We start from the raw sequence: 18534 nt of genomic DNA on the forward strand, positions 1-18534 counted from the left end.
TTTGAAAACATAGCCTGTGGTTCAACTCCTCAGCCCCAGCCCTACTGGGCACCTCTCCTCCTGAGCAGCACGTGCTGGGGGTTTTTGTAGGCAGCAGGAATTATATCCAGGGGCGTCCCACTGGAGTTTTTAATCAATCCCTCCCTCTGAAAGAGCTGCCTCCTCCCACCCCCCCCACCTCCCACCTTGCTGCTAGGGCACAGGCCTCCTGGCATCGTTGGGCTGTGGGCGGATTTCGGCCGAAGACAGTGGGTGTGCCTGGATCAAGCCTGAAGCACTTAAGTATGAAGCAGGCAGCTCGGAGCCACTGCCGACGTGGCCAGTGGGAAGCCCACTGTGTTTCCTGGCTCTGCTCTCCAGCCCAGGATGGGCCGTGCCTAGAAACTGGTGCCGGGCACCCCTGATGGGGATTCCGGCTACAGGCTGGGTGATACGGGCCAAGTCGCTCAACCTCTCTGCGCCGTGATGGAGATACGGGGCAAGAAAACCCTGGCACGCTAATCACGGGGAGCTGTCCCGTGGTACCACGCACCCAAATGGCAACTCGAAGGAAGTTCGACCTCCTTGGCGAGGCTCATGGGCCCTTACCTTATGGACCCTGCCTTGCATTCTGATTTTCAGGCTGTAAGCATCAGTGTGTCTGCCCTAGGGGATGAGGTGGGCCAGCCCAGAACTTAGACGTGAATGTTCTAACCTTTTCCACCCTATTAAAAAACGAAAAAGCAAAAAAGCAAAACAAAAAAACAATGCATGGGCCTATCGTGTAGCCACTTTCTAAGTGGGAAAGAAAAACGGAGCATTCAAACATCGCTTCTGTCCAGAGAGTTTTCCAGATCCTTGCTCAGGGGTTGGAAAACCATGGCCCATGAGCCACATCTGGCCTGCCCCCTGACTTTGTATACAGCTCGTGGGCCAGGAAGGGGTTTTACGTTTCGAAGTGGTTGGAAAACCGTCCAAAAGGAGATTAGTGTTTGGGGGTCCCGTGAAAACTCTATGATCCTTTTCAGGAGATGTTTTTGGAGGTGTGTCCCGGGGCACGCTTTGGTGTGGGCCGTCCAGTCTAAGAAATAATGTTCCTTACCGTGGGGAGCTCACAGTCTGGGACCTAAAAACCAGGCGCTGTTCTGCTGGCTTCCTCTAGGAAAGGAGGGGCTAGTCAAGGACCTTGTGCCCGACCTTGGCCATTTTTAGGGGAGGGCCATGCGACCGTGGGCAGACAGGTCCATAGAGAGGATCCAGGCACCTGACTGGTGGCTGGACGACAGTCTTTGAAATCTTCGTGTTACTCTTTTCTAGCTTCTTAACCTCCCGGTCTCAAGTTTGTTCATCGGTAACATGGAAATGGCAGGCGTACCTCCTCAAGGGCTTGGGGCTTAATTGTGAGTTCTACGTGGCTTCAGTAAGACAGGTACTCACTCAGCCCTGGGCCTAGCACATAAAGTATGCGTTATTATTATTCATTTGATTTAAGTTTATTATGTATTTATTTTGAGAGAGAGAGAAAGAGAATGAGGATGAGCAGGGGAGGGGCAGGGGGGGGGGGGGAGAGAATCCCAAGCGGGCTCCATGCTGCCAACACAGAGCCGAACTCGGAACTCAAACTCACGCACCTGTGAGACCGCGACCTGAGCTGAAATCAGGAGTCGGATGCTTAACCGACCGAGCCAGTCAGACACCCCTGTTATTCGTATTTTTAAAAATCATATTCTGTGTCTCTTAACTGGCTGTGTGACTGAGGGCTGGTTATTCTGTCTGTCGAAGCCTTCGCGGCTTCATCTTTAAAATCGAGCTCCAGGGGGCGCCTGGGTGGCTCAGTCGGTTGAGCGTCCGACTTCGGCTCAGGTCGTGATCTCGCGGTTCGTGGGTTCAAGCCCCGCGTCAGGCGCTGTGCCGACAGCTCGGAGCCCGGAGCCTGTTTCGGATTCTGTGTCTCCCTCTCTCTCTCTGACCCTCCCCCATTCATGCTCTGTCTCTCTCTGTCTCAAAATAAATAAACGTTAAAATCGAGCTCCAGGGGCGCCTGGGTGGCTCAGCCACGATCTTGCGGCTCGTGGGTTCGAGCCCCGCGTCGGGCTCCGTGCTGACAGCTCAGAGCCTGGAACCTGCTTCGGATTCTGTGTCTCCCTCTCTCTCTGCCCCTCCCCCGCTCATGCTCTGTCTCTCAAAAGTAAATAAACGTTAAAAGAATTAAAGTAGTGCCCCAGATGAAACCTTCAGAGAGTGGCCGACGAAGCTTAAAAGACTCCCCGGGTAGTTCGTTGCAACATATGGTAAGCATTCAATGGACGCGTTCTTAAACCTCCCCATCTCCTTGCCACACCGATGATTGGTGAGTTTGTCGCGTCCCAAGAGCCTCCCGCGGTGGCTTTCCCTCCTGGACCACTCGTGTGTCGCTAGCCGCGTGTCGTGCCACATCTTTTTAGTGCGAGAGTCCTGGCTTTCCTCCCAGGATTGGAGAGACTGAGTACGTGATGCTTCGCCCGTGCTGGGGAGCAGGTGGGGGGGGACAGGTGCCAAGGTGGGATGGCTCAAGGGGCTGCCGGAGAGGAGCTTTGTGAGAAGCTATTTATGGTTCATCAGGAGCCCACACACCTGCTCCTGGGTCCCCAGCCTACGCCCCGAGGCTCTGCCTCTCCTGTTCCCTGCATTCTGATGAGCTAGCCTATCCGAACCATTTTCCGCTTCTACCTTAATAATAACAAGCCTGGTCCCGTAGGGCCACCCAGAGCAAGAATTAAACCTCCCAGTTTCCTTCACTGACCACTGAAGCCATGTAAATTGTGCCCAGTGGAGCGCCACCTGAGAGCCTGTAGAAGTCCCGAGACCTGTCCTTTAACGGGAGGCGATTCACCCTGTCTCCCTGCTTCCTCCTTCCTGCTGGCTGGAATGCGGGTGAGGTGGGCAGAGCATTAGTGGCCATCTTAGGCCACGTGTTCCGTTAGCTTTCCCCAGAAGAGCAGACCCTTGCGTCAGAGATTGGAGAGGAGGTTAATTGATTGGCCAAGTGACCCCGGGAAGCACTGATCCAGGAGGGGGACGTGAGATAGAAGAGGAGGGAAGCTAGTGCTGGGTGTGGAAACGAGCAGGTTGGGGTGGGTCCATTCGGCTGAGGGGTCTCAGGGCAGCTGTATAGCGTGGGTCTCAGAGGTGCTCTGCTTGAAAGGAGGGAGGGCCGGGGTATTTATACACCAGCGCCTCTCCGCCATCGGGGGAGGGTTCCTTGTGGGGCCATTACTCCCTGCCACTCCCAGGCTTTCGTCGGACCGAACATTCTGCCGGGGCCAGAGAAAGGGCAGAGAGTCCGAGATGCTCGCAGTCTGGAGCTGTCAGCATCTTTGGGAACGGCGAATACGTAACGGGATGGAAAGGCCCTGGCCAGCAGCAGTTGCCAAGACTGCGCGGCCATCACACAAGGCTCGGACGGCTTACCTTTAGATTTTACATCAAAGAAAAAAATCTATTTGGCGTTAGACGGCATTGGGGTTTTTGTCACTCACGGCCAAACGTCATCGCAAGTGATGCATCAAATGATGATGTGATGACGATGGTGGTGGTGATGGTGGTAAACAGACACTAGCACATACTTACTTACTTGTTATACAACCCCCCCCCCAACACACACACACATGCCCATGCGCGAGAAGGTAAGCTTCACGACCTTTCTGTCGTGTTCATTGCCTGACACCTGGTACCTGAAACCTGGCAGGAAGCTCTCAGAAGATGCTTCTTGAACGAATGAGTCAATGCTTCTGCAATGAAGGAGAAGTCAAGATACGAACCCTGATGCCTTTCCAGCTCCCCAGCTCTTATCTGTTATACGACGGTGAGAGGTTTAGAAATCAGATGTTACAAATGGTTGAAGGAACTCAGTCTAATGCCAGAAAGCCTGAGTCTTGGCAAAGGCAGAAACCTTGGACGGGATGAGAGCAGTGATTGGGCTTGTGGAATAGTTTTTCTAAAGATCGCCACGAGGGGGTGAGCCAGAGTCCCTTCCGGCAAAGCCAGCAAAGCCCAAGGCTGGGCCAGAGATTGGGTGGTCCCACCCAGTGGGACTCAGAACGAGGCATTTGTGAAAAGCCCACTACATCCCTCCCCGGCCACTCAAAGCTTTTCTTGGTCTGCTAAGCCCGAGCCCGGATAACCTTAGAGGTACCTTGGCCCCCTAGCACAGGTGCATTTTCCTAAAATTGTTCAGACGGGGTCTGGTTGGCCAACGGTTAGGGATGCGCTGGGAGTCCCGGGAATGTGCTAGGAGACTGCACAGGACAGGTTCTACAGAGGGTCCTCGAGGTGCAATAAACCTCCTCGGTAGCTCGGAAGCCTTAAGCGTGACTTTCTAGTCCACGTTTGGCAGGCGTCCTTTCTGTCTGCCGGTTTGCATTTACGGTTCCTCTGTTTTTCATGGAGGAAAACCTTTCCCAGAGTCCCGCTTATGAAGTCTCTCTGGCCGAAATTAGGTGAGTGACCCACTCTGAGCTGTGGGAGGGGACAGGTGAAGGGGAAATGGTGAGAGCAGACTATGAAACACTTTAATTTCCTGGGGGTACCTTCCAGAAGCAGGAGGATGGTGTGATCACGTTTGTGTCCCTGGAAACAAAAGGGAGAGGGATGTGATTTAAGCACAGGGTCCGGTGATGGATCTGGGTGAAATGGAGAGAAGGAAGCTGCTGTAATATGTCACTAGGGAGGAGATCAGAGCCCAGAGGGTCATGGTGAGGACGGGGGGAAGGTGGAGAATGGGGATTCCGGAGTACTCTGCGCTGGCCAGGGCTCCCCATTCGCAGCCCTCCCCAGGGCCCTCCTTTGGAGGGGAGCCTTCCGGAGTCTCAGCCACATAGCACGTCACCAGCCCGAGCCCCTTTTCCTGCATTTTCTCTAGGAAAGGTCAGGAAAGCAAAAGAGCTGCATTCGATTCGGAGCAGTGGGCCATCACTGCGGGGACCTGTTTAATGATATCGTATCTCAGCTGTGTAGCCTCCGAAAGACCAGCGAGCGTTCCCTGGCCCTCTCAACACGGGACCCTGCGTCCCTCCCGTGTGTGCCGGGCACCGTTTTAGGCTCCAGGCCGCGAGGCCGAGGGAGTCGAATCAGGGAGGGAGGCAAAGAACGCGACGATGATAAACATTCAGAATCGTAGCCGCTCCGATGGGCCACACGCCGTGGGGATTTCCGGCCGTCTTTCCCGCGTAACAACCCACGTCGAAACGGAGTGGCTTACGTGGGGACGATCGTAGTGTTGGTTACGATTCTGCAGTCTGAGCAGAGAGAGCAGTCAGGAAGACGTGGCTTTGGCGGGCGGGGCCCCAGTTGAGCTGGCTCACCGAGGCGGGAGGGTCTGCTTCTAAGACAGCGTGTGTGAATCTCTCCCACACTCTTTCAGGATTGCTGTGGTTAAGTGCATTAACACAAATACCCTGGCTTAGAACAATGTCCAACATATAACATGTACTCACTAAATACTATGATTACAACCAGTATCCGTCCTCCTCCTCCTCCTCCTCCTCCTCCTCCTCCTCCTCCTCCTCCCATCCAAGATGCTGAGAAAAGTGTAGTCCTATCAGAACAAAGAGAATACCAGGGATCGATTCTGGGGAAGTTAGCAATAAGAATAAAATCAATTCTTTTTTTTTTTTTATTTTATTTTAGAGAGAGAGAACGTGAACCAGGGAGAGGGGCACAGGAAGGAAGAGGGAGATTCTTAAGCAGGCCCCATGCTCAGCACAGAGCCCGAGGTGGAGCTGGAACCCACAAACTGTGAGATCGTGATGACCTGAGCTGAAATCAAGAGTTGAATGCTCAACCGGCCGAGCCACCCAGGCGCTCCCAAATCAAGTCCATTCTGTGAAGCCAAGGTGTACTTTTGAACACGCAAAATGACTTACTAGATGTCCCATCGACATCGGCCCTCTACCCCAAGTTGCAAGGACAGTAGTGCAGTGGTCTGAATTTTGAACCTTCAGATGTTGTTCATGAGCCGTGTGTGAACCAACATCCTTTTCCACGCGAGGCTTTGCCTGGGTGCCCCTTCTTTGCCCAGCTCTGGTTCTTCATACTCTTGACTGTTGAACATCTGTGCCTACAGCTTCTAGCCTTTCTAATCCCACTTTAATTAGTGTCCTGGATTGACTATCTCAAGTCCTGTTCCTTGGATAGTCTTGGCGCATATGGTTCCTGGAATACTGGGAATATTCCCACGATATTCTGAGGAAAGGAACCTCGGCCGGTTATTGGTACAGCGAGACCTCAAACTTGCCCTTCTCACTTCCCGTCCAGAGCTGTTTCTACTGCCTCTTCCTGGGCTCTGTTTTTCCTGTTCCCAGACAGACAGGAATCTTCAGTGATTCTGCTACAACACCACGTACTCCCACAGGGATTCCATAAGCATTTTATTCCCCACATCATCAAAGAATTTAGTGCTGTAATGCTGGAGGCAAACGTCCTTCCGTTTTAGCTCTGCATCCTTGTCCTTTGCAGACCTGAAGGGATTTGGGCTGAGTCAGGACAGCCCTGCTGGAGTTTGGCTAACGTAGTAGGAGGGAAGGGCTCATAAACAGACATGGTGTCCTTTGTGGGCAGGATTGAGTGAGTGCTCGTGACAGTGGACCATTTGCTGTAACAAAGTCAAACGACATAGAAATGTACACCAGCATTGGGTACTTCTATACGACAGACTCTGTTTTAAGCGCTTGACGTTTCAACTAACATGATGTTCACGACAACCCTGTGACGTCCCATTTCGCAAAGGAGGAAACTGAGGCCCATTTAAATACCGGCCCAGCGTCCCACAGCTAGGAAATGGTGGAGTCGTTTTGATCACAGGCAAGCTGATTCCAAAGCCTGTGCTCTCTCACTCCTAAGGGCTCCACCACTCAGTAAAGGATAATTGATCAGTAAAGTGCTTCCCTTCCCGTGTTCCGCTGTTGTGTTTCTTAAAGTCCTCATGTGAGTGGCGTCATATGATATTTGTCTTTCTCTGACCGACTAATTTCGCTTAGCGCAATACCCTCCAGTTCCTTCCACGTCGTTGCAAATGGCAAGATTTCATTCTTTTTGATTGCCGAGTCATACTCCACTCTGTGTGTGTGTGTGTGTGTGTGTGTGTGTGTACCACATCTTCTTTATCCATTCATCCATCGATGGACATTTGGGCTCTTTCCATACTTTGGCTGTTGTTGATCGTGTTGCTATAAACATGGGGGTGCATGTGCCCCTTCGAATCAGCATTTTTTGTACCCTTTGGATAAATTCCTACTAGTGCAATGGCTGGGTCGTCGGGTAGTCGTGTTTTTAACTTTCTGAGGCAGCTCCACACTGTTTTCCAGGATGGTTGCCCTGTTCTTTTTGGAGAATTAGGCACTGCGAAAAGTTAAGAAAACTTCCCACGCATCCTATCGTTAGCAGAAGATACGTATTCCTAGGGTTTCGGTGTTTCTCTTCAGGCAGTTTCCTGTCCAGATCGTAATAAGGTGGTCACTCGTTTGCCTTAATTTTGATGAGTTAGTCTGAGAATCACCTCCTGGACTCCAGCGGAAAGAGGAAGAAGGTGAATGGAGCGAACTGAGTCAGACGAGGAGTGGGGCTCTGGGGGGGGGGTGTGGGGGGACTTCTCAGCTCAGAGCCCCCGTGCTTGTGTGGGGACGCCTGGGGCCAGGCGGGGCGACAAACCCGCCTGGGCGTGGGAGCCCCTCTTTATCATTCTTGTTAGATGGGATAAGATTTATGTCCGCTCAGAAATCGTTGCAATGATCAAAATATGTGGAGGGCTGTCAGAGGGAAGAGGGATTGACCTCTCTGTGATTACAGCAGAGATGGGCCGCTCTTCCAGGGGAGGGAGGAAGGAGGGTGGGTGCTGGAGGGGGCGGGTTTCCAACTCGGGGGCCGGATGAGCCCTCAGAACGAAGCCACGTCGGTCCTACTGCTTAATGAAGTGAGGGCTCGTGGCCCGAGGCCCACGGTTCCTGAGCTTGGGTGCGAAATGGGCAGCACGCCAGAGGATGCACGGCCAGCACAGTGCTGACATTTAAAATCTGGAAATTTCCCCGCAGAGGCAGACACCTGGTGTCCCCGGCAGACCAGGGGCTCTGGCAACACGGCGGCCACCTTCCCACAAGACAGGCGGGCTGTCACAAGACGGCGGCCGCCCCTTCGCGCAAGGCGTGAGTGTTCCGCAGCGTCCCTCTCCCTGTCGCCCCCGCTCATTCCCTGAGGCCGAGCGACAGGTGCTGGTTATTACCTCGTTTGTGGTTTTGTTTCTGTCCACACAGCCTCCTTTCTGTGCTCGAATTAACGCCGAGGAACACAGCGCGGAACGTGAGGGTGCAGATTCTACATCTGGAAGGCTTGGGTTCGGATCCCGCCTCTCCCACCCCGCTGGCTGTGTGCCTCTGGGCTAGTGACTTCCCCTGTCTGTGCGTGGCATTTTCTCAGCCTTAAAACGCCTACGTCAGGATTGCTGTGAGGAATCCATGAGTTAATACCAGGGGAGACGCATAGAAGAAGTGTCTGGGAATTACTCACTCCCCGGTGAAGGCTCTCACGATTGCTACCCGTGATCGCCGGTCCTTTCCATCAAGGGCCTGCCACCCCAGTATTTGAGTTACTGCCTGCTGACTGGGTGGTGTTCCTTTAGTGCTTCTCTCCCGCTCGCCCACCATGGGTCCAAAGTCTCTGGAATACAAAGCTGGAGGCAGCTTCCCGTCTGGAATAGATGTTTTATTCCTTGCGGCCGGGAGTTACCTGGGATCCTGGCCATAGGGAGGAGTCTAGCTTAGTTCCTTTGAAAATAGGTCTATTCCGTGGAGCCAGCGGGGGTCCCTCATCTACCTGTACAGGACCGGTGGGGGTGGTGGCCTTATCGGTGTGTGTGTTTGCGTGGATGAAAGTGCTTTGCTGAGCCATCTGCGTGTGGCAGTGCCGTGGATGAGTCTGGGCTCTGGAGCTGGGAGGCCTCCTTCCGTTCGTTCTGGCCCCTCTTCTTCCCGGCTGTGACCCGGGGCAAGTCGTAACCTCTCTCGGATCACTGGCTTTGTCCTCCTTAAAATGAAGGCAGGGGTAACTTGGGCGGCTCGTGTCAGCCTTGAGCGAGGTGGTTGCGTGTAGGAGGCTGGTGCACTGCAGACACGGCCGTCTTGTGCCCTTTTCCTTCTTCTTCCTAAGGAAGAGCGAAGGGCTTGCCATCGCAGGAGCTTGAACCTGAGCGCAGATGGTCCCCCGCTCAGCTCATCGAGGCGCCTGGAAGACGAGCTGATCCCTCAGTGTGGGTGCTGTGGTGGTTCAGGCTCCGTTTTTCAGCTTCCGCAGGAGCAAAGGTCCACCCCAGACCCGAACCCAGTGCCTGGAGCAGTGCTCGCACCTCAGTCTTTGTGGACTGAGCGAATAGATGGGCAGTACCTTCCCGTCTGCGGTGGACCAGGGTGAGACCCTCGTGCTGACACAAGCACACGGCCCGTCCCCATCGCGCAGGTAGGACAGGCGGAGAAGCAGCGTTTGGAGTCTGGAGCGAAGGAGTCAGTCACTCTTTGCCTCTGGGCAGGCCGCGTTACCTGGCTGAGCCTCAGTTTGCCCTTTGCAGAATGGAAACGGGTCAATCCAGTCACTGTGGGGATTGAGCGTGACTTCAGGACAAGGCCTGGAACGTACTAGGTGCTCAGTAAGTGTTATTTTCCTTCCTCGCGTTGATTCAAAGTAAAGGGAGTGTTTTGACCTTTGAATAATCCTTTTATACCTGAATGAGATATTAACGCTCCTGGTTAAATATATCCCTATGCTGGGGCGCCTGGGTGGCTCAGTCAGTTAAGCACCCGACTTTGGCTCAGGTCACGATCTCACGGTTTGTGGGTTCCAGCCCCGCGTCGGGCTCTGCGCCGACAGCTCGGAGCCCGGAGCCTGCTTCGGATTCTGCGTCCCCCTCTCTCCCTGCCCCTCCCCTGCTCACGCTATGTCACTCTCTCTCGCAAAAATAGAATAAACGTAACGAATTAAAAAAATGTATATATCCATATGCTAACAGTCATAAACTCATTTCATTCATTCATTTATTTGTTTCCTTTAACTTGCTCACTTGTCCTTTCCTTCAAAGGGGGCACCATTTATAGGACACCCTTTCTACAAACATCCTTTATAGGACAAGCCCCTGTGAGGCGCTGGGGAAATGAAATTTAATAACACCACATCCTTTACTTGAGGACCTTACAGTCTTCTGAGAGAGAAAGAGACAGCTAGCTGTGATACACCTTGCAAAGGTGACATGTCTGTCGGTAGCCCGTATCACTCCTTAACTCCTGAATCCTGTTTCCACTCATGGTTCACTCCCACTCAAACACTGGGCACATTTCCGTTCAAATTCAAGACACTCTTGCAGAGGCATTTTCCTCTTGCTTTAGTAAGATGCTCTGTCTCGGGCTGAGGGTACAACTAGATGAGGTTAACGGTAAGGTCACCCCTTGTTTTGGCCCCCTCGGGTGGGTAAGCAACAGGCCCCTGGAGTGAAGGGAGGGATAACACTGCCTAACTGCTCATTCATTCATCCATCCATCCTGTTATTAGAGCATAGTGGTCAAGATTTTGGGGCCAGGCTGCCTGGGCTCAGATCCTGGCTCTGGTTCTTGTCTAGCTTAGCTGCGAGATTTGTGGGAAATTCCTGGACCATTCTGGACCTTGGTTTACTCATCTACAAAATGGGGTTATAAGGAGTTGTATTAGCTAGCTATTGCTGTGTAACAAATTACCCCAAAATGCAGTGGCTTGAAATTTATCACCTCCGTTTCTGTGGGTTGAGAGTCTAAGCATGGCCCCCCGGGGTCCACTGGCTCTGGGCCTTTCTCAAGGATGCCATCAAAGGGTTAGCAGAGGCTGCAGTTACCTCGAGGCTTGAGGTCTGTCGGATTCCAAGCTCACTCAAGAGGGGTGTTGTCCTGAGATTCAGTTCCTTGCAGCTTGTTGGGTCTGAAGGACTCAGTGACTCCCGAGCTGTTGGCTGGGAGCTTCCATTGGTCCCTTGCCACATGGTCCTCTGCACAAGGCAGTGAACAACCTGTCAGCCTGGTTCGTCAGAGGGAGCAGGCAGGCAGACGAGAGAGAGTTTTAGCAAGACCAGAGTCTCAGTCTTTTACAGCCTTATCCCATCCATCACTTCTGTATATTCTGTTCATTAGAAGTCAGTGACCAGATCTGGCATGGATTCCACAGAGTATAAGCGCCCGGATGGTGTGGGGCAGAAGACGACAGCGGTGGTGGTGGGGATTGAACAAGCTGTATGTGTAAAGCATTTATAAGAGTGTCAGGGACAGACTTCACACTTAATAACTCTTAGCCATTATTATCACTTACATGATTATTACCTGTACCATGTTTGTTTGTTTTTTTTCCCAGCAAATATTCATTAAGTTTCCTCTTCCATCGAAGACCCCGTCTTCATTGCTGTTGGGAATTCTTAGGATCCTGGGAGCAGATGAACTATAAGTGGGTCTTTCCTCAGAGAGCTCTCTACGTACTGGGGTGATGGATGTTCATTTAAAAAATAAAGACCACAGAGTAAAAAAAAAAGGTTGTTGTATCATCGGAGGAGGGCAGAGACGCAGAGCTGGAAGGCTCTGGATGTGCACAGGGATTAACAATTGTTCAGTTTGGCTGGGAAGCAGGACACGTGAAGGTCGGAAGGTGAGGTTAGTGCCAGATGGCGACAGGAGTTTGGAGTCCATCTTCAGTGAAGTGGGAAGCCAGAAAGGATTTTTTTTTAAATGTTTATCTATTTTGAGAGAAAGCCAGTAAGCAGGGGAGGGGCGGAGAGACAGGGAGACAGAGGACCCAAGGCAGGCTCCAGGCTGTGAGCTGTCAGCACAGAGCCCGACGCGGGGCTTGAACCCACAAATCGCGAGATCACGACCTGAGCCGAGGTCGGGCGCTCAACCGACTGAGCCACCCAGGCGCCCTCAGGAAGGATTTTTGAGACGGGGAGTGTTGTCGGCAAGGATGCATGGCCCAGGGTGGGGGACAAGAGGGGAGGCTCTGAAGCCATCTGTTAAAGTTCAGAAAAGAGGTTATTTTTCTTGGACAAGGCAGTCCAGCAGAAGAAAATCCAGTGCGAGAAAAACACCTGTTTCTCCTTCGGTCACCCTCCTGAGATGTGCCCACGATGAGAGCACCACTTTCTTCTTCCCAGTCTAGAGCTGCTTGGCTGCTGGGGAGTAGTCCTGAGAACTCAGGGCTCATTCCATGAGCCCGCTGCTAGAGCCTCGTTCCGTGACATTGCCTGTGTCATTTGACCTTCCGCCCCTTACGTTCCTTATCTGGAAACAGGATGATTTGGCTGACCTTGAATACTTTGGCAATCACACCCACGTACACGTGTGCACATGACCATGTATTGAGTACTTTTAAAGAACTCAGCAGTTTTATGGGCTTTCGTTATCCCCATTTTACAGATGAAGAAATAGAGACTATGAATTTAGTGACTTGCTAATAATCGTCCGAGCGTCGCCCCAGGCTCCTTGACTTCTCAAACGTGTGTCTAAGCCCTGTGCTATCACGCGAGCATCTACATGCTTAATAAATGGCCTTCCCTCTCTGCAAACAAGCAGTCAGAGAAAAGGAAAGGTCTCGCTGTTCCCTGCAGGGTGAGATATACAGGGCTGCTTGCTTGGGAGGGCAGAGGCCGGGTCTGACTTAACCCCAACTCCCTGCTCGACTCTGACCAGAGAGAGACGACACTCTTTTATGTGCGTGCGTGTGCATGCGTGTGTGTTACGTTGCTGAAGGAATCTCAGACTTGCGAGTTTTCCATCTGTCTCTGTAATCTGGCACCTTCCTTGTTTGCGAGCTCACCTTTAAATCTCTCTGAGCTGTATAGATACCTGTATAGACACCTAAATGCCTTTTTATCAGCCATCAAGCCATTAGTTGTGACTATTTTATCGGACCCTAGATTTGGTGAGACATCAGAGAGTCCTGTGTGGTCTCCAGGGGTCGCTGGCCTCTGAAGCCATTTCAATAGCCACTCCGTGATGTCTTGGGTAGCATTACAGGGCGCTGGGGACACTAAGCTGCTTAGCCATTTTCCTTCCCTGGGAAGGCCTCCCTTGCAACATGAAAATTACATTGAAAGCGAGGCTGAGAAACTAAATGGTAGGATTTCCTCCAGGGAGGTTCTGTAATCTGGATTTGAGGATGGAAAAGGTGTCCTGGTTGAGAGGCCAGCGGAGGAAGATGCTAGATCCTTCAAGCTTGGGGTGACAAAGAAACTCCCCTTCAGGGGGCGTGGCTTTGGACCATGCTCCAAGAACAGAGCATGGTTTTGTTGTCTAAAGATAAGGGGTAACTGTGGTTACTCATGAGAAGGGGGCATTATAAGCCATTTGAGATTTTCTTTGTACGTTTTTCACTTTCCAAATTCTCTATAATGAACATATCATTTCATAATTAAAAAAAAAATTTTTTTTAACGTTTATTTTTGGGAGAGAGGAGACAGAGTGTGAGCAGGGGAAGGGCAGAGAGAGACAGAGGCACAGAATCTGAAGCAGGCTCCAGGCTCTGAGCTGTCAGCACAGAGCCGGACGTGAGGCTCAGTCCCACAAACTGTGAGATCGCGACCTGAGCCGAGGTCATGAGTCGGACACTTAACCGACGGAGCCATACAGGCCCTGAAAAATGGGTCGTTTGATAAAATGACTCCTGTCTGCTCCTTAAATAACTTGTCATAGGAGATCATTGTCATATTAAAAATGGTGGTCTTCATAATTTTGAATTTAATGTATCCAGAGCAAACTCTTTTTATTTATGTTCTCTTCCCAAACGTCCTTCAATGCTGGCTTCCCCGTCTCGGTCAACAGCCACTCTGTTCTCCAGTTGCTGAGGTCAGAAGGCCTGGAACCATCCTTGACTTGGGATCTCACAGTTGACATGTAGTGATAGGCCAGCAAACCCTCGGATAGGGCATCTGTCCTTTGGAAAAGTGTCCAGATGGCTTCCTTCCGTCGGTAACCACGCTGGTCTAAGCCAGCATCCTTTCTCAGCTAGCATATTTCAGTAGCCTTTTAATCGGGGACCTTCTCTCTTCTCCAGTTTATTCCCTACATGTTGGGGAGAGAGGTCATTTAATGTCAAGTCCCAGTCTGTCCCTTCCCTGTCAAATCTCCATAGCTTCTGATATCACTATGGATAAAATTGCACATTAAATTGTCTCCAAAAACATGATTTTTAAAAATGGCTCTAAGGGCTAAATGGTGGGATATGTCATAGTCTATTTACTTCTTGGTGGACCCTCCCTGCATTTAATAATAGGGCTCTATGATGCACATCACCGTTGGTCTTTCTCTACCTTTCGGATGATTTATCTAAAACGGATTCGTTTTTTTTAAAAAAGTTTATTTATTTTGAGAGCAAGAGAGGACAAGCAGCGGAGGGGCAGAGAGAGACAGGGGGAGAGAATTCCAAGCAGACTCCGTGCTGCCCGACGTGGGGCTTGAATTCACAAACCCCTGAGATCATGACCAGAGCTGCAGTCAAGAATCTGATGCTTAACTGACTGAGCCACCCAGGCACCCCTAAAGTGGATTCTTAGAGGAGGAATTACTATATAAGAGGGACTTACCGAGTTTTATCAGGGAAGGAAAGAGGTTGAGGACTTGTGCCGGTTTATTTTCTGGAAGGTTTGTCCTGGTTTATATTTCCACGAAACGTATATGAGCGTATCTGTAAAACAGCACCCTTGGAGCAGTGGGTTTTACACACGTGGCCCGTATTCTACCTTGGTAATTAAAATATTATATCTTTGGGTTTTAGTTGTATCTCTTTTATCCTCAGTGGTTCGGATCGTATACCTTTTTCCGCAAAGCATTATTGATCTTTTGCGAATTGGCTAACCTGTTTCATTTGTCCGAGGACTGTTCATTTATGTTTTGACTGTCCTCATCACTGAAGCTCCAAAAGGGTCTTGGTGCTTCCTGCAAAGCAGGTGCTTCCCAGTATAGCTGGGAAGGAGCGGTGGGAGGCAGTGTGGGGTCTCATACAGGCGTACTGGTTTCCAGCCCCGCTCTCCCACATACCAGCTGTGTAGACCAGGCCCGAGTGGACAGTTTCTAAAATTCTGTTTGCACAGGTCAACGCAGGTCTAAGAACAGCGCCTGCCTATCTCCTAGGACCTGAGTCAGCAAAGTCTTCCTGGAAAGGACGAGAGACAGTGAATATATTTGGCTTTGCAGACCGTATGGTCTCTGTTGAACTGTGAGCTCTGATTGTGGCACCAAAGTCGCTCTAGACGACAGAAATGAATCTGTGTTCTTTTTTTTTTTTTTTTAATTTTTTTTTCAACGTTTTTTATTTATTTTTGGGACAGAGAGAGACAGAGCATGAACGGGGGAGGGGCAGAGAGAGAGGGAGACACAGAATCGGAAACAGGCTCCAGGCTCCGAGCCATCAGCCCAGAGCCTGATGCGGGGCTCGAACTCACGGACCGCGAGATCGTGACCTGGCTGAAGTCGGACGCTTAACCGACTGTGCCATCCAGGCGCCCCAATGAATCTGTGTTCTAATAAACTGTACTTACTGACGCTGAAATTTGAATTGCACGTCAGTTTCACGTGTCACAAAATTTCCTTCTTTTAAAGAAATTTCCCACAACTGTTTAATAATGTAGTGACCACCCTGAGTTCACAGGAGACATTTGGTCCTCCAGCTGAAGTTTCCTGATCCCTCTCTTAGGGTCCTGAGCGCACTGAATGAGAAAACATCTGTGAGTAACGTGGCCTGTTGTTTGGCACAGACCAAGTGCTTAGCCTGTATCGTGATTGTTCTTATTATAGGAGTTTGATTTTGCAACGTATCGTCACTTGTCATTTTTAGAATGCAGGCTAATTCTCACCTTTCGTACTTGCTGGAGCATGCCTGGGATGGTCTGATTTGTTGTGGACGTCCCCGGTACATCACGACGCTGAATGCTTCTGTTTCTCTTGCCCTGTGTAAATGCAAATCATTTGTCTCTGTTCCCCACCTGCGTTCTGGGCTGCAATTGACTGAAACCCTTTTAGCTCTCTGAACACACCGTGCCCTCCTTCACCTTCAACTGCTCATTGCATTCAGTATCTTAATTCTTTAAACACATGGCCCAGCCGTTGCCTCCCGATGCCGAGACCATAAATAATACCAACAGAGCCCTCGGACCTAAAAGGTCTTAACACATCCATCATTGTATTCTCCAGTCTGAGTCTTTTTGTTTTTAAGTAGTTTCCCCGGCAGAATCCCATCCAAGTTTCCTGCCCTTGAACGATTTTTGAGAACTTCATCCCCGAACGTGACGCTGTTAACACCATAGCCAGTTGCTGGCTTTTTTTTTGGAATTCAAATCCCCTGTCCCGTGGTACTTGGCCTGTAAAGGCAAGTGGAAGCACATCGTTCGTTCTTTAATTAAAGCAGCAGCCGCTACAGCTGTTGACAGTCTGATTTAAATGCCTCTGTGAAGAGCGGAAGTCCCAGTGCTTTCCGGTGGGTACCCTGCCCCATCCAGTGCGGCCTCTGTGGCAGTGGGTGTGGATGGGTTCCAATAAAACTTTATTTACACAAACAGGTGGTGGCTGGATTTGATCTGCCAACCCCTGCAGTGGAGACGTAGAGCGGCGCTCTGGTGGGAGTTGTTTGGAGATCAGGAGACAGGGAAGCTGTGTCCCGTGAGCAGGCCCCCCGGTGCACACGGGGAGCCCTGTAGATGCCAGAGTGGGAGTCTGTGCAGGGAGGGCTGTCCCCTGGGATCTCTCCAGTGTTGCCTTGTGGACGGTGCAGGGTCCCCCTCACGTCACACAGCAGGGACTTTCGTTAAAGGTGGAACTTGGGTGCCTGGTGGGGGGGGCTCAGTCGGTCAAGCGTCCGACTTTGGCTCAGGTCGTGATCTCATGGTTCGTGAGTTCGAGCCCCACGTTGGACTCTCTCCTGTCAGCATGGAGCCCGATGCAGATCCTCTCTCCGCCCCTCCCTCGCTTGCTCTCTCTTTCTCAGGAATAAAAAATTAAAAACAAATAAATAAAAAATTTAAAAAAATATATAGAAAAGCAGAACTGAAGGGGCTGGGCCCCCACGGGGAGGCAGTTTGTGTGGATTTTCAGAGTTTGGGCTCCGGAATAAGGCCGCTCAGCTTCGAATCTTGGTTCTTCAGGTAGCAGCCGCCTGATCTTGGAGCCTGAATCCCTTCCTGACAACGTGGGGACAATGATGGTAATACCTGCCTCCCAGGTGATAAATGGAAAGTGCTCAGCAGATGGCCTCTGGTGTCCCACATGCCTATCAACAGGTGCAGTCCTGTTCCACGGGGAATATAGGAGGTTGTGCACGTGTGTGTGTGTGTGTGTGTGTGTGTGTGTTTGTGCACGCACACGAAGGCACGGGGTTTCCGTCCGTGTGCTTGCCTTGTTTTGTGCCTCTACACCCCACCTTCTGGAAGGCTGCTCCAGGGGAATAAAGAGCAGCCCGCAGGACCTCAGGATACAGCTGAGACCGCAGACAGCATTTGAGATGAGCTGGTGGTTCCGTCTTCGCTGCGTCCTCTGCCTTCACTCAGCCGGCTGGATTCTGAATTTCTTGCTGCTCTTTGACAAAGAGCCATCCCGGTGCCTTCCAAAAGCCCCAGGAAGGAAGTTGGACCATGCTGCCAAAAGGCCTTGAGTTGGGGTGGGGGGACACCTGGCAACCTGTGTGGGATCATCCTTTCTCCTGCGGGCTCTGTTCTCTGGTCACAGGCAGGTGCCCGGCCTTATTTCCTGGGGCCATGTGCTTCCCCAGCCCCAGCTCTCTTCTTAAATAAAACCGGTCATGGCACTTCCCTGCTTAAAACGTCAAATCTCCAGGGGCGCCTGGGTGGCTCAGTCGGTTGAGCGTCCGACCTCGGCTCAGGTCATGATCTTGCGGTTCATGAGTTCGAGCCCTGCTTTGGGCTCTCTGCTGTCCATGCAGCATGTCTCCCCCACCCCTCCTTCCAAAACAAATAAACATTAAAAAAATTAAAAAAAAAAACCCTTCAATCTACAGCCTGACATCCTAGTCCTTACTTTTATTTATCAGCAAATGTTTGAGCACCAACTAGGTGACTGGCTGTTCTGGGCACCGAGGATAGAAGAGTGTAGAAAATGGGTAAAAACTCTGCGCTCACGGAGCTTACCTGTGTCCGTGGAGGTAAATTACATGAAATAGGTGAATATATACGGTAATCTCACTTTATCTGCAATTTCACTGTCCGTGGTTTGGATGACCGCGGACAAGCAGGGTCTGGAAGCAGAAGATCCTTCCGACGTATCGTCAGAAGGTCAGTAGTATAAGGTTTTGTTCTCTACCTATGAGCTGGACTGGTTCCTGAATTGTCGTTTCCTCTGGTATTTGGCTAGAACTCTCCAAAGTAACATTTACAATTCTCTCCCCCTCTTTTGACTTGGAATCCCTAGGAAACCAACATTGCCCTTTCCCTAAAGCCATGCCCGCTAAAAGCCACTTAACTTCATACGAACTTCAGAAAAGTCATCGTAACAGCTCACGTGTGGTCAGTCTTGATTTCGGTGG

At 51.2% G+C, this 18534-nt stretch overlaps 1 protein-coding gene and 1 non-coding gene across 2 annotated transcripts in view; both read left to right on the forward strand.

Moving 5' to 3' along the window:
• HS3ST4 (heparan sulfate-glucosamine 3-sulfotransferase 4) overlaps positions 1-18534 on the forward strand; it is a 390160-nt gene that overhangs the window by 240840 nt on the left and 130786 nt on the right. The gene's annotated exons all lie outside the window — the stretch shown is intronic.
• TRNAR-UCG (transfer RNA arginine (anticodon UCG)) lies at positions 1801-1885 on the forward strand. Its single transcript has one exon. It is a non-coding gene; the product is annotated as a tRNA-Arg (tRNA).

Source organism: Panthera pardus, unplaced genomic scaffold (assembly GCF_024362965.1).
Source record: "Panthera pardus isolate Hobbes unplaced genomic scaffold, ASM2436296v1 HiC_scaffold_5, whole genome shotgun sequence".
In the NCBI taxonomy this organism is placed as follows: Eukaryota; Metazoa; Chordata; class Mammalia; order Carnivora; family Felidae; genus Panthera; species Panthera pardus.